A 14,298-nucleotide genomic window follows, 5' to 3' on the forward strand; every position below is an offset into this window, starting at 1 on the left:
TTGGAATTTTATTGACTTGTTATGTTTTTGTCTAGTTTTCCTATCAAGGTTATACTCACCTCATAAATCAATTAGAATGAGTTCCCTCCTCCACTGTTTTCTGAGTTTAAAATTGATACTATTTCTTCCAATAACGTTTTCTAGAATTCAATATTGAAGCCATCTGCATCTGAAGATTTCTTTGTGGGAAGATTATTAATTTAAAAACTTCACTATCTTTAACAAATTCAGAGTTAATTATCTATTTCTTCTTGCGTCAGTCTATTAATTTGTATTTTTCAATGAATGCATCCTTTGTGTGTGAGTTCTCAAGTGCTCTTCTAAACAGCACATAGTTGGGTCTTTCTTTTTGACCTAGTCTGAGAATCTCTGTCTTTTAATTGGACTTTGATTGAATTTTTATCTAACTATTGCTATGCTTTGGTTTACGTCTACCAGGAAGCAATTTTGAATTTATTTTTGACCCATTCGTTCTTATTCAGTCCTTCTTTTGGATTAACCAAGTACATTGTTTGATTATTCTATTGTTCTTCTCATTTATTTTTCTATTTTTATGTGTTTGTTTTACTTGCAGTTCTCATTCTAGGGATTAACATCAACATCTACAGTCTACCTTGATGTGAATTTACCACTTCATGTACAATGTAAGACCTTTGCAATAGTATACCTCAATTTCCAACTATCTTCCTCTAGTTATTTTTATTTCTCTTCTACATTTATTATAAATCTCAATACCTGGCTCTTATTTTGCTCGAAACAGTCAATTATCCTTTAAAGAATTTTCTTCATAGGAAAGGACCTGTTGTCTTTACTTACATACTCATTTATCAATTCTCTTTTTCTTCATTCATTTACGTGGACCTGATGTAGCGTCAGATATTACTTCCTTTTGGTCTGAAAAACTTGCTTTAATATTGCTTTTAGTTTCAGGCTGCTGGTGTCAAATTCTCTCAGATCTTGTATTGAACATGTCTTTATTTTGCTTATATTTTTAATGTTATTTTCTCTGGAGGTAGAATTCAAAGATGACTTCTATTTGAAGCAATTTAAAGATATTTAGTTGGCTCCTCCCTTACATTGTTCTGATCAAACATCATCACCCATTCTTATTAATGTTCCCTTGCACATTTTTGTCTTCCTCCATCTGGTTATTTTTAAGGTTTTCTGTCTCTGATTTTCGGCAATTTAAGTAATATTGTCCTTAGATTTGTCCTTTTTGCTTATACTGTTTGGGATTTGTTTTACTTCTTAAAACTGTAGGTTTTAAGAGTAGGTTACTCTTTCTGTCAAATTTTGAGCTATTTTTCTTTCCGAATTTTTGTTTACTTCCACTTTCGACTTTGAGTATGCACATCTTTTCACACATTATATCCATCTTTTCTGTTAAACTTTTAACATATTTAAATGGCTGCTTTAAATCACTACTCTGCTAATTCCTACAATGGTGTCATGTCTCAACCTGTTTCTATTGATTGTTTTCTCCTGATTATGTGTTATGAATTTTTTAATTGCATCATATGTATAAGAATCTGGATTTCATACTCAAGACCTTTCAGTTTTGTTCTGTCAAGCACTTAGCTTACTATTTGATCAGCTTAAATACACTGAAGCTAGTGTTAGGTTTTGTTAAGATTGTCTAGAGTAACTCTTACTCCAAGATTATATCACTATTTGTAAGAAAAGGCTTTTCTTGGATTTGAACACAATAACTGAGGATTCAGTGATATCTCTTTAATTGGTTGTTGAGAACTCTAATCCTTCCCAGGACTGGTTGACCTCCATTAAGAAAGCTGTTGTGGGGGCCAGCCCTGTGGCCGAGTGGTTAAGTTCAAGTGGTCCACTTTGGTGGCCCAGGATTCGCAGAATTGGATCCTGGGCGCAGACCTAGCACTGTTTGTCAAGCCAAGCTCTGGCAGCATACCACCTAAAACACAGAAAGATTGGCAAAGATGTTAGCTCACAAAGATGTTAGTCCTCACAGAGTCTCGTCCTGCAAATATGAAGCTAAGATCAGCCAAAGACTCAAGGAAATCACTATACAGATGTTTGTATCTCTTTCTCTGCCCCACAAATTTCTGCTTATTCAACAACCCCAAACTCTAACCCCTGTTTCTTCTGCTCAGTGAGACTATTGCTCTCTGTTTGTCCACTACTCCCCTCTGACCAAGTTTGGAAAATGCCTCCAGACAGATAGAACCCAGGGTAGATATGGAGCTCACAATATGAATTTCCATGCTTTCTGTTGTCCAGTACCTGCAAATAGCTGCTTCATAAATTTTATCCAGTGATATAGTAGTTTATGGTTGGGGTATACATACGCTATCAAGCACTCTTGTCTTTGACAGAATTGGAAACCCATTTTAATTGTATTTATTTCCTATTAAGTGTTGTTGAACCTATTCAGCATGCCTAAGTAATAGCCCTCCTTTAGGGAGGCTCACTTTGTTGATATAAGCAGAAGAACTAGATTATCTGGCCAACATAGATACATTTTCTTATAAGCATCAATGACAGCAGGTTTTGAATATTTACATAACTTGAAAGTATGAAGAATCTTTAGACTTGGCAAAATGAATCTTCCGTATTGCTAACTGATTTGTCAGGGTTCACAGGACGTGTTTAGTAGGTGAGAGACAGAGCTGAGATGAAACCTTGGAGCCTCAAAACTTGCTTTCTGAGCCTTAATCTTCTGGGCTGGATTTAGGGCTGAGGAATAATAGGAAACAGCAGCGAGTGAAGTCATGAAAGGATGCCAGTGTCAACAGAGGGTTTAATTTAAATATATCTCATTTCACACATTGCATCTTCTCTCTCTGAGATGGTTAAAAGAACGTTACATTTTAACTCTCTGACCACCAAAGAAGAAAGGAAAACTAGTGAAGTGTTCCTAGACTTCCTGTTGCCCAACAGCCTGTTTCTATGGGATATTTTGTTGATACTATTTTTGCTGTTAAATGTACCACCACACATATCCACCAAGATATTTGTCAACGCAGAATCGTTCTTTTATTATCAGTGGATGTAGTGGTAATGGCAAAAGTTAATAAAGGGCTTTTTATTCCTTCATCCATTTAGTATTTTTGAAAATACTACTTAATAATGAGTTAACTATCAATTAAAAAGGAAGATATTTCTTCTAAAAACATTATTCTGACATGACATGCTACATTGTAGAATGTTTTCTTGCTCCCCTTGAGAAGTTCTGATTTACATAATATTTTAACTATCATATTTCTTTTTCCTTTATACAGAAAATTCCCATGCTGGAGTTCTGAATGTGTAACATTAAAAGGCTCACAATTCATTTCTTTCTCTTTTTTTTTCTTTTTTAAGTTGCTAACTGTGAAGATATAAGAAACAGACTGACACTAACCACTTCAATGCTTTGCTTAGAAATGGAGCAATGGATGGCACACAATGCATTCATTCAAGCTGGCAGAGGGCTGAACCCCTCGAGGATCCAAAGAGGCGGTGTTTCCCTCTGTACCATCTTTCACAAACCCTGGACCTGCATTAAATAAAGTTTTTGACATGGATGCCCTTGAAAAATTCCTATGCCTATTATCAGCCCAGTGCTAGCTAGTTCTAATTATCTTGCTTAACAATTTGAAGAACATTTTTTTTTCTCATGAGAAACTGCCAAACTAGAAGGGATGGTTTGGCTAGAGGGCATGGTGATTTGGTTGACAGAAAACATTTTTTGGAATCCTCTGGGTACCTGAAACCAGACGTCTTACACTTTTAAGGGTTGAAAAGCTCCTTGTAGCCTTCAAGGGGATGGTTGATGCTCCTTGCATATAACTATGAGGGAATTTTGCAAAGAGCTTAGCTGAAAATTACTCCACTGAAAACAGACATTCAAATAGTGGCAACTTATTTGACACAAGTTAAAGCCTATTAATAATTTCAAAGGCTGTATATTAGAGACTTTTCAAAAGAGAAAAAGAATGTTGTGTGTTCTTAAGAGGCTAAGACTATTTCTGTCATGAATAAGTGTCCAACATGAGCCCAAAATGATGATAAACAGTTTATATCCATTATTTCTGATCCTCACAAGTAGTTGCCTCATTGAGTTACAATATTTCCATTCTACATAGAAAAAAATATAATTTTAGAGAGATTAAAGAATGTACTCCAGTTTACACAGCTAATGGAAGGACAGAACCTAAAAGCAAACTTTGGTCGATGTGATCCTGACCTAACACCCTTTACATTATATATTTTAATTAAATATCTATGAAGGTAAGAAAAATAACTTAGTATCCTCCAAACTAGCCCTCTTTTCTTCTTCACAATTTTTTATTGGTATTATCATTACCTCCTCAGACTCAAAAATTTTACATTAGGATTGCCTTTTCCCTGTAACAGATCTTCCTAAACACTTCTGTATTCAATTCCTCTCTCTCATCTACTGCTCTCTCACAAAATAATCAGTTGGATCATCTAATTATTGTACTGTCTTCCTTGAGTTCACTGCACATCTTTTAGCCTTCATTTTCTCCGTATCCCCTGTCTCCTTAAAATATAACCCCCTGCCCCTGGGCCCAGCCAGGTTGTGTAGTAGTTAAGTTCATACACTCTACTTCAGGGCCCCAAGATTCGCAGGTTCAGATCCCAGGCATGGACTTATACACTGCTCATCAAGCCATGCTGTGGAGGCGTCCCACATACAAGACAGAGGAAGATTGGCACAGATGTTAGCTCAGCGCCAATGTTCCTCACCAAAATAAATAAAATAAAATACCCCCTCAAACCCTTTGTTAATAATGCTTAAGAGCTTAATTCTAACCTCTACTTCCTCATCTCTCATTTTCTCCTGCCAATCACTCTCAAACTTGTAATATAATTTTATGTGTTTGCTTGTTTGTTTGTTCTATGTGTTTGTTTCTATCCCATTCCCAGATTAAAGTAAAACCTTCTGGAAGGTGGATTTTGTATGCAAACAACCAGCACAGTATTATAAACCCACAAAAGAAAAGGACAAGGGGATAAACATTTTCTGAGTGTCTTCTACACTCACGGCCTAGGGCTAATCCCTTATTTTCTATTTTATTTAATTCCTCCAAAACATCTAACATAGATGCAAGGCCCCTTGCTTTAAAAACTATGAATGAGTGGTTCAATTTGTTTAAGTGCTTTACTTAATGTCCTCCAGATGATAAAGGGCTAACTAATGTTTTTAACACAAGTCTCTCTGATTCCAAACCTGTGCTCATTCTATTATACCAAATTCTTCCACATTTATCGTTATTTAACTTTTGTATTAAATCAGCTTCACAATGGCAGAAGGAGGTTACAGGTACAAACATTTTGACATAGCATGCCAATGTGTATTGCTATTAACAGATTTAGAAACTCTCAGAGCACGAATTATGAATATCAGCAGTTATTGACAAATTAGATAAATTTGGAAAAAATACATCCTATGTAAAATGAGAAGTGTGGAAAATAGTGGAATCAACTAAGAAAAAAGTGTAAGATTAGCATGCATAACTTCAACAATATAAATAGACCCCTTACCAAAGCAGAGAATATGTTCCAAAAGGATTTAATTAATTTGCAAAAATGCTAGACATTTTTGCTACTAAGTTTTGACCGTTTACTCACTGAAATCTCTTTGAGTTCTTAAACCAAAGCAAAAAAACATAACCTTTAACTTTAAAAGAGATTTGAAGGCATGCAATGTGGCATAGGTGATAAATTAGAATCTTCTGTCCTTGTTTAGTCATTCTTCATTTTCTGTGGGTAGACAAGGTTTGCTGGCCGAACTGGCCCAGTAGACACACATAATAACAAGAGGTTATTCTTACAGGAGTGGTTCAGATTAACTTGCAGATCAAAGGGAATTGTTACCACTAGGAAGATGAAATCAGATTTACTTACTTAAGCAAAGTTTTCTGGAGCTGTGTGTTTATGTCACTATATAGGTAGAGGCCCATAGAACTTACAATGACTGAATCCCAAAATTTAAAGTTTTTAAACTCTATCTATCTCACTAAGCCCTACAAACAGGATTTCAAAAAAAAAAATAGAAGGATAAAGTTGAAGATGCAGCTGATTTATCTGGTAATTTTTACCTAAAATACATTATTGTCTTAATATACTCAGGTGTTTATTTTTTGTCTAGCCAAAATATTTATCTATTTGCCCAGTATTTCCCCCATGCCCCAACATTTGCTGCATAAAATTTTATATATCAGATTGTTTAATATAAAAAAAATTTTTTAAATGTTATTTTTAGTGGCTTTACTGAGATGTATTTCACATACCATTCAATTTGCTAATTAAATTGTACAAGTCAATTCTCTTTAGTATATTCAGAGTTGTGTGACCATCATCAGAATCAATTTTAGAATATTTCATCTCCAAAAAGAAACCTTATCATATCTAAGGTGATGTCCTATCTAAGCAATAATTATCTAACATAAAGTCATACAGGTTTACTTCTATGTTATTTTTTCTAAAATTTTGTAATTTTACTCTCATTTTTATGTACCCTTGAGAAGTTCACTTCCCATTTCTCCTCAACTCACTCAGCTCCAGGGAAATGCTAATCTGCTGTCTGTCTCTATAGAGTTGCCTTTTCTGCACAGTTTGCCTAAGTGGAAACATATACTATCGGTTCTTTTGTGACTATATTCTTTTCACTTGGCATAATGTTTTCAAGGTCAACCCATGTTATAGAACGTATCAGCACTTGGTTCATTTTTATGGCAGAGTAATATTCCACTGAATAGATACACCACATTTTGTTTATCCATTAACCATTTGATGGACATTGAGATTGTTTCAACTTTTTGGCTATTAAGAATAACGCAGCTATAAATATTCATTTGCAAGTTTTTGTTGGACATATGTTTTCATTTTGGGGGGTATATACCTGGAAGTGGAATGGCTGGGTCATACAGGAACTCTGTGTTTAACATTTTGAGGAACAGACTGCTTTCCAAGGCTGTACTATTTTACAATCTCAACAGCAATGTTTCAGAGTTCCAATCCCCCCACATCCTCACCAACACTTTGTGTTTTGGATTATAGCCATCCTAGTGAGTGTGAAGTGATATCTCACTGTGATGTTGACTTGCATTTTCTGAATGACTCATTACTTTGAGCATCTTTTCATGTGCTTTAATTGCCACATATATCTCTTCCTCAGAGAAATAGTTATTTAGATTCTTTGTCCACTTTTTTTCTTTTTTTTATTGAGTTAATGATAGGTTACAATCTTGTGTGATTTCAGTTGTACATTAATGTTTGTCATTCGTCTTGTAGGTGCACCATTTCACCCTTTGTGCCCACCCCCCACCCCACCTTTCCCCTGGTAGCCACTAATGTGTTCTCTTTGTCCACATTTTTAAATTCCTCATATGAATGGAGTCATACAGAGATTATCCTTCTCTAACTGGTTTATTTCACTTAACATAATTCCCTCAAGGTCATCCATGTTGTTGCAAATGGGATGATTTTGTTCTGTTTTGCAGCTGAGTAGTACTCCATTGTATATATATACCACAACTTCTTTATCCATTCATCAGTTGATGGGTACTTAGGTTGCTTCCATGTCTTGGCTATGGTAAATAATGCTGCAATGAACATTGGGGTGCATAGGGCTTTTGGAATTGCTGACTTCAAGCTCTTTGGATAGATACCCAGTAGTGGAATGGCTGGATCGATGGTAGTTCTATTTTTAATTTTTTGAGGAATCTCCATACTTTTTTCCATAGTGGCTGCACTAGTTTGCATTCCCACCAGCAGTGTATGAGGGTTCCATTCTCTCCACAACCTCTCCAACATTTGTTACTATTAGATTTAGATATTTTTGTCAATCTAATGGGTGTAAGGTGATAGCTTAGTGTAGTTTTGATTTGCATTTCCCTGATGATCAGCGATGATGAGCATCTTTTCATGTGCCTATTTGCCATCTGTATATCTTTGGAGAAATGTCTGTTCGTCTCCAGCCCATTTTTTGATCAGGTTGTTTGATTTTTTGTTGTTGAGTTGTGAGAGTTCTTTATATATTATGGATATTAAGCCTTTGTCAGATATATGACTTGCAAATATTTTTTCCCAGTTAGTGGGTTGTTTTTTTGTTTCAATCCTGTTTTCATTTGCCTTGAACAAGCTCTTTAGTCTGATGAAGTCCCATTTGTTTATTCTTTCTATTGTTTCCCTTCTCTGAGAAGACATGGTGTCTGAAAAGGTCCTTTTAATACTGATGTCAAAGAGTGTACTGCCCAGGTTTTCTTCTAGAAGCTTTATGGTTTCACGTCTCACCTTTAGGTCTTTGATCCATTTTGAGTTTATTTTGGTAAATGGTGAAAAAGAATGGTCAATTTTCATTCTTTTACATATGGCTTTCCAGTTTTCCCAGCACCATTTGTTGAAAAGACTTTCTTTTCTCCATTGTATGCACTCAGCTCCTTTGTCGAAGATAAGCTGTCCATAGATGTATGGTTTTATTTCTGGGCTTTCAATTCTGTTTCATTGATCTGTGCACCTGTTTTTGTACCAGTACCATGCTGTTTTGATTACTGTAGCTTTGTAGTAAGTTTTGAAGTCAGGGATTGTGGTGCCTCCTGTTTTGTTCTTTTTTCTCAGGATTGCTTTAGCAATTCGGGGTCTCTTGTTGCCCCATATAAATTTTAGGATTCTTTGTTCTAATTCTGTAAAGAATGTCATTGGGATTCTGATTGGGATTGCTTTGAATTTGTAGATTGCTTTAGGTAGAACGGACATTTTAACTATGTTTATTCTTCCAATCCATGTACATGGAATGTCTTTCCATCTCCTTATGTCGTCATCCAATTCTCTCAGAAAGGCCTTGTAATTTTCGTTATATAGGTCCTTCACTTCCTTAGTTAAATTTACCCCAAGGTATTTTATTCTTTTTGTTGCCATTGTGAATGGTATTGTGTTCTTGAGTTCTTTTTCTGTTAGTTCGTTGTTAGAATATAGAAATGCTACTGATTTATGCAAATTGATTTTATACCCTGCAACTTTGCTGTAGTTGTTGATTACTTCTAACAGTTTTCCAATGGATTCTTTGGGGTTTTCTATATATAAGATCATGTCGTCTGCAAACAGCGAGAGTTTCACTTCTTCCCTCCCTATTTGGATTCCTTTTATTCCTTTTTCTTGCCTGATTGCTCTGGCCAGGACCTCCAGTACTATGTTAAATAAGAGTGGTGATAGAGGGCATCCTTGTCTCGTTCCTGTTTTCAGGGGGATGGCGTTCAGTTTTTGCCCATTGAGTATGATGTTGGCTATGGGTTTGTCATATATGGCCTTTATTATGTTGAGGTAGTTTCCTTCTATGCCCATTTTGTTCAGAGTTTTTATCATAAATGGCTGTTGGATCTTGTCAAATGCCTTCTCTGCATCTATTGAGATGATCATGTGGTTTTTATTCCTCAGTTTGTTGATGTGGTGTATCACGTTGATTGATTTGCGGATGTTGAACCATCCCTGTGTCCCTGGTATGCATCCCACCTGATCCTGATGTATGATTCTTTTGATGAATTGCTGAATTCTGGTTGCCAAAATTTTGTTTAGAATTTTTGCATCTATGTTCATCAGTGATATTGGCCTGTAGTTCTCTTTTTTCGTGGTGTCCTTGTCAGGTTTTGGTATCAGCATGATGTTGGCCTCATAGAATGTGTTAGGAAGTGTTCCATCCTCCCTAATTTTTTGGAATAGCTTGAAAAGGATAGGTATTAAATCCTCTCTGAAAGTTTGGTAGAATTCCCCAGGAAAGCCATCTGGTCCTGGGGTTTTATTCTTTGGGATGTTTTTGATTGCTGTTTCAATCTCTTTCCTTGTGATTGGTCTGTTCAAATCGTCTGCCTCTTTTTGAGTGAGCTTTGGGAGATTGTAGGAGTCCAGGAATTTATCCATTTCCTCTAGGTTATCCATTCTGTTGGCATATAGTTTTTTGTAGTATTCTCTTATAATCTGTTGTATTTCTGCAGAGTCTGTTGTTATTTCTCCTCGTTCATTTCTGATTTTGTTTATTTGAGCTTTCTCCCTTTTTTTCTTTGTAAGTCTGGCTAGGGGTTTGTCAATTTTATTTATCTTCTCAAAGAACCAGCTCTTTGTTTCATTGATCCTTTCTACCACCTTTTTCATTTCAATAGTATTTATTTCTTCTCTGATTTTTATTATTTCTCTCCTTCTGCTGAGTTTGGGCTTTATTTGTTATTCTTTCTCTAGTTCAGTTAGGTGTAGTTTAAGATTGCTTATTTGGGATTTTTCTTGTTTGTTAAGATGTGCCTGTATTGCAATGAATTTTCCTCTTAATACAGCTTTTGCTGTATCCCATATGAGTTTGTATGGCATGTTATCATTTTCATTAGTTTCCAGGTATTTTTTTATTTCTTCTTTAACTTCTTCAATGATCCATTGCTTGTTCAGTAGCGTATTGTTTAGTCTCCACATCTTTGTGCCTTTCTCAGCTTTTTTCATGTAATTAATTTCTAGCCTTATAGCATTATGATCAGAGAAGATGCTTGTTATTATTTCAATTTTTTTAAAATTTGTAGAGGCTTGCCTTGTTTCCCAAGAAATGGTCTATCCTTGAGAATGTTCCATGTGCACTTGAGAAGAATGTGTATTCTGCTTTTTTAGGATGAAGGGATCTATATATGTCTATTAAGTCCAATTGTTTTAGTTTTTCATTTAGCTCCACTATTTCCTTGTTGATTTTCTGTCTGGATGATCTGTCCATTGATGTGAGTGGGGTGTTGAGGTCCCCTACTATTATTGTGTTGTTTTTAACATCTTCCTTTAGGTCTGTTAATAGTTGCTTTATGAACCTTGGTGCTCCTATGTTGGGTGCATAGATATTTATAAGCGTTATTTCTTCTTGATGAAGTGTCCCTTTCATCATTATATATTGTCCCTGTGTGTCTCTCTTTACCTGTCTCATTTGAAATCCACTTTGTCTGATATAAGAATTGCAACACTTGCTTTTTTTTTCCTTGCTATTAGCTTGAAGTATTGTCCTCCACTCCTTCACTCTGAGCCTATGTTTGTCTTTGGGGCTGAGGTGCGTTTCCTGGAGGCAACGAATTGTTGGATCTTGTTCTTTAATCCATTTTGCCACTCTGTCTTTTTATTGGAGAGTTCAATCCGTTTACATTGACAGTGATTACTGATGCATGTGGACTTAAAGCTGTCAATCTATTGCTCATTATCTGGCTTTCCTGCCTTTCTCTTCCTGTGTGCTTTATCCTACCCATTTGATACTGCAATTTCTTATGCTGGGTTTCTTAGATTTTTGCTCATTTATGTTTTGTGTCTCTGTTCTGTTGTTTAGTTTAGTGTCTACCCTGAAGTTTGTATTTAGAATCTCGTGTATAATATAGTCTATTCTCTGGTGGTCTCTTAGTTTCTTGGCCTAGACTAATTTAGTCCCTTTGCTCTTCTCCTCCTAAATTATTATTTTCACTTCTTGTTCCAACTTGTGTTATGAGTTTGTAGTTAGAGTGATAAGATCGTCTTTGCTTTGGTAGTTTCCTTACCTTTATCCTAATGCTATAGTTGAATATTTGCTATCTTATTCTGGTTCTATTTATCTGTGTCCCTACTCTGTGGTTTGTGACCCCTTTCTTCCTTTTTTCTTTTTTCAGATATGAGAGCCTTCTTGAGGATTTCTTGTAGTGGAGGACTTTTGGTTACAAATTCCCTTAACTTTTGTTTGTCTGGAAAAGATTTAATTTCTCCCTCATATCTGAAGGATATTCTTGCTGGATAGAGTATTCTTGGCTGAAGATTTTTATCTTTTAAAGCTTTGAATATGTCACTCCATTCTCTCCTAGCTTGTAAGGTTTCTGCAGAGAAATCCGCTGAAAGTCTGATAGGGGCTCCTTTGTAGGTAATTCTCTTTTGTCGTGCAGCCCTGAGTATTCTTTCTTTGTCATTCCTTTTTGCCATTTGTACTACTATATGACTTGCAGTAGGTCTTTTTACATTGACAAATCTAGGAGATCTGAAAACTTCCTCTACACACATTTCTCTCTCAATCCCTAGATTTGGGAAGTACTCTTCTATAATTTCCTTAAGCACACTTTCTACTCCATTTTCCTTTTCTACGTTCTCGGGAATTCCTATGATCCTTAAATTCTTTCTCCTCATTGAATCTGCTATCTCTCTAATAGTTTCCTCATGCTTTTTAATCCTTAGTTCTCTTTCTTCCTCTGTCTGGAGCCATTCAGCCCGTCTATCTTCGATTATGCTAATTTGCTCTTCTATGGAGTCTACCCGGGCATTCAGGGAATCCATATTCTGTTTTATCTGGTCCATTGTGTTTTTCATCTCTAGTAATTCTGTTTGATTCCTCTTTATAATTTCAATCTCTTTTGTGAAATAACTCCAGAACTTGGCTTGTTTCTCTATCTTTCTCTCTACCTCTTTGAGTTTTTTGATTATAGCTGCTCTGAACTCATTTTCATTTAGTTTACCTAATTCCAAGTCCTCAGGACTTAATTCTATGTTTTTTATTGCTTTCCTTCTGGTCTGGGGCTTTTACAAATTGCTGGATGGTAGAGGAGCGGTTTTGTTGCATGGTGGTAGAATTCGGTTGCAGTTACCGCCTGTCGCCACTAGATGAGGGTTGAGAGCCGCATGTTCTGAGCTCTCGGCCTTCAGGCAAGATGGCGGCGCCCAGTGCGCTTTGCCGGGGTGGGGGCGGGGGCGGTTTCTCTCAGCACTGATCTGGATTGGATCAGTTCTGTTCTCTGGTCTCCCAGGGCCCTGTGTTTATGGGGTCCCTGCGCACGGAAGCTTTCCCCCGTCAGTGGGTTTCCACTGTACCAGCGGCGGGAGTCCTAGATGATCCCCTGGTCGTGCGGCCCCTCCCCCGCTCCTTCCCGGACCCACGCAGCGCCGGTTTCTAGGGGATGGAGCGATGTTCTCTCTTACCCCGTTCCAGCTCCTCCGAGGTGGGCAGTAGGGGCTCCGTCTTCTGTCTTTTGATACTGTAGGTCTCTGAGTCCTGGCATTCAGTTCACTAGCTGAAATTCAGGGTTTTTTTTTTTTTTTTCAGTCCTTTGTTGTACTTTGGAGGGGAGAGAGTCCCGGGTCAGCTCACCCTGCCATTTTGCTCTATGTCCATTTTTAATTGGGTTATTTGTCTTTTTATTTTCCATTTGTAACAATTTTTTATATAATCTAGATACCATTTCCTCATCAGTTACATGATTGGTGAATGTTTTCTTCTGGACTATACTTTGTATATTCACCTTATTCACTGGGTCCTTTAATGCACACAGTTTTTAAATTTGATGAATCCAATTTATCTATTTTTTCTTTTGTTACTTGAGCTTTTGGTCTCTTATCTGGAAACTATTTCCTAATCCAAGGTCATGAAGATTTATGTTTAACTTTTCTTCTAAGAGTTTCACAGTTTTAGCTGTTACATTTAAGTCTTTAATCCATTTTGGGTTAATTTTTGCATATGGTGTGAGATAGAGGTCCAGCTTCACCCCTTTGCTTATAGATATTAGTTTGTCCTAGCACCATTTGTTGAAAAGACTACCTTACTCCCATCGAATTTTCTTGGCATCCTTCTCAAAAATCTCTGACCATAGTGTGAGAGTTCATTTTGGGGCTCTCAATTATATTCTGTAGACGTCTTTGTCTATCCTTATGCCAGTACACGCTGTCTTATTACTTTAACTTTGTAGTAAGTTTTGAAATAAGGAAATGTGTGTCGTCCTACTTCGTTTTTCTTTTCCAAGATTGTTTTGGCTATTTTGAGTCCCTAGTATTTCCATATGAATTTAGGATCAGCTTTCCAATTTCTTCTTTTAAAAAAAAGCAACTAAAATTTAGATAGAGATTAGATTGAATCTGTAAATCAATATGAGGAGTATTCCAATCTTAACAATATCAAGTCTTCAGATCCATTAATATGGGGCATCTTTCCATTAATTTAGATCTAAATTAGATCTTTTTAAATTTCTTTCAGTACTGTTTTGTAGTTTTCAGAGCAGAAGTTTTGCACGTTTTTGCTAAATTTATTCTAAGTATTTTATTTCTTTAATACTATTATAAGTAGAATTGCATTCTTAATTTCATTTTTGGACTATTCATTGTAGTGTACAGAAATATAATAGATTTTTCTACATCAATCTTATGTCCTGTAACTGCTGAACATGTTTATTATTTCTGTAGATTTTTTGTGAATTCCTTGGAATTTTCTATATACAAGATCATGCCATCCACAAGAAGAGAGAGTTTTAGTTCTTTCTTTCCAATCTGGCTGAGTCTCATTTATTCTTACAGTCTAGTTGCCCTAGC

Source organism: Equus quagga, chromosome 13 (assembly GCF_021613505.1).
Source record: "Equus quagga isolate Etosha38 chromosome 13, UCLA_HA_Equagga_1.0, whole genome shotgun sequence".
Classification (NCBI taxonomy): domain Eukaryota; kingdom Metazoa; phylum Chordata; class Mammalia; order Perissodactyla; family Equidae; genus Equus; species Equus quagga.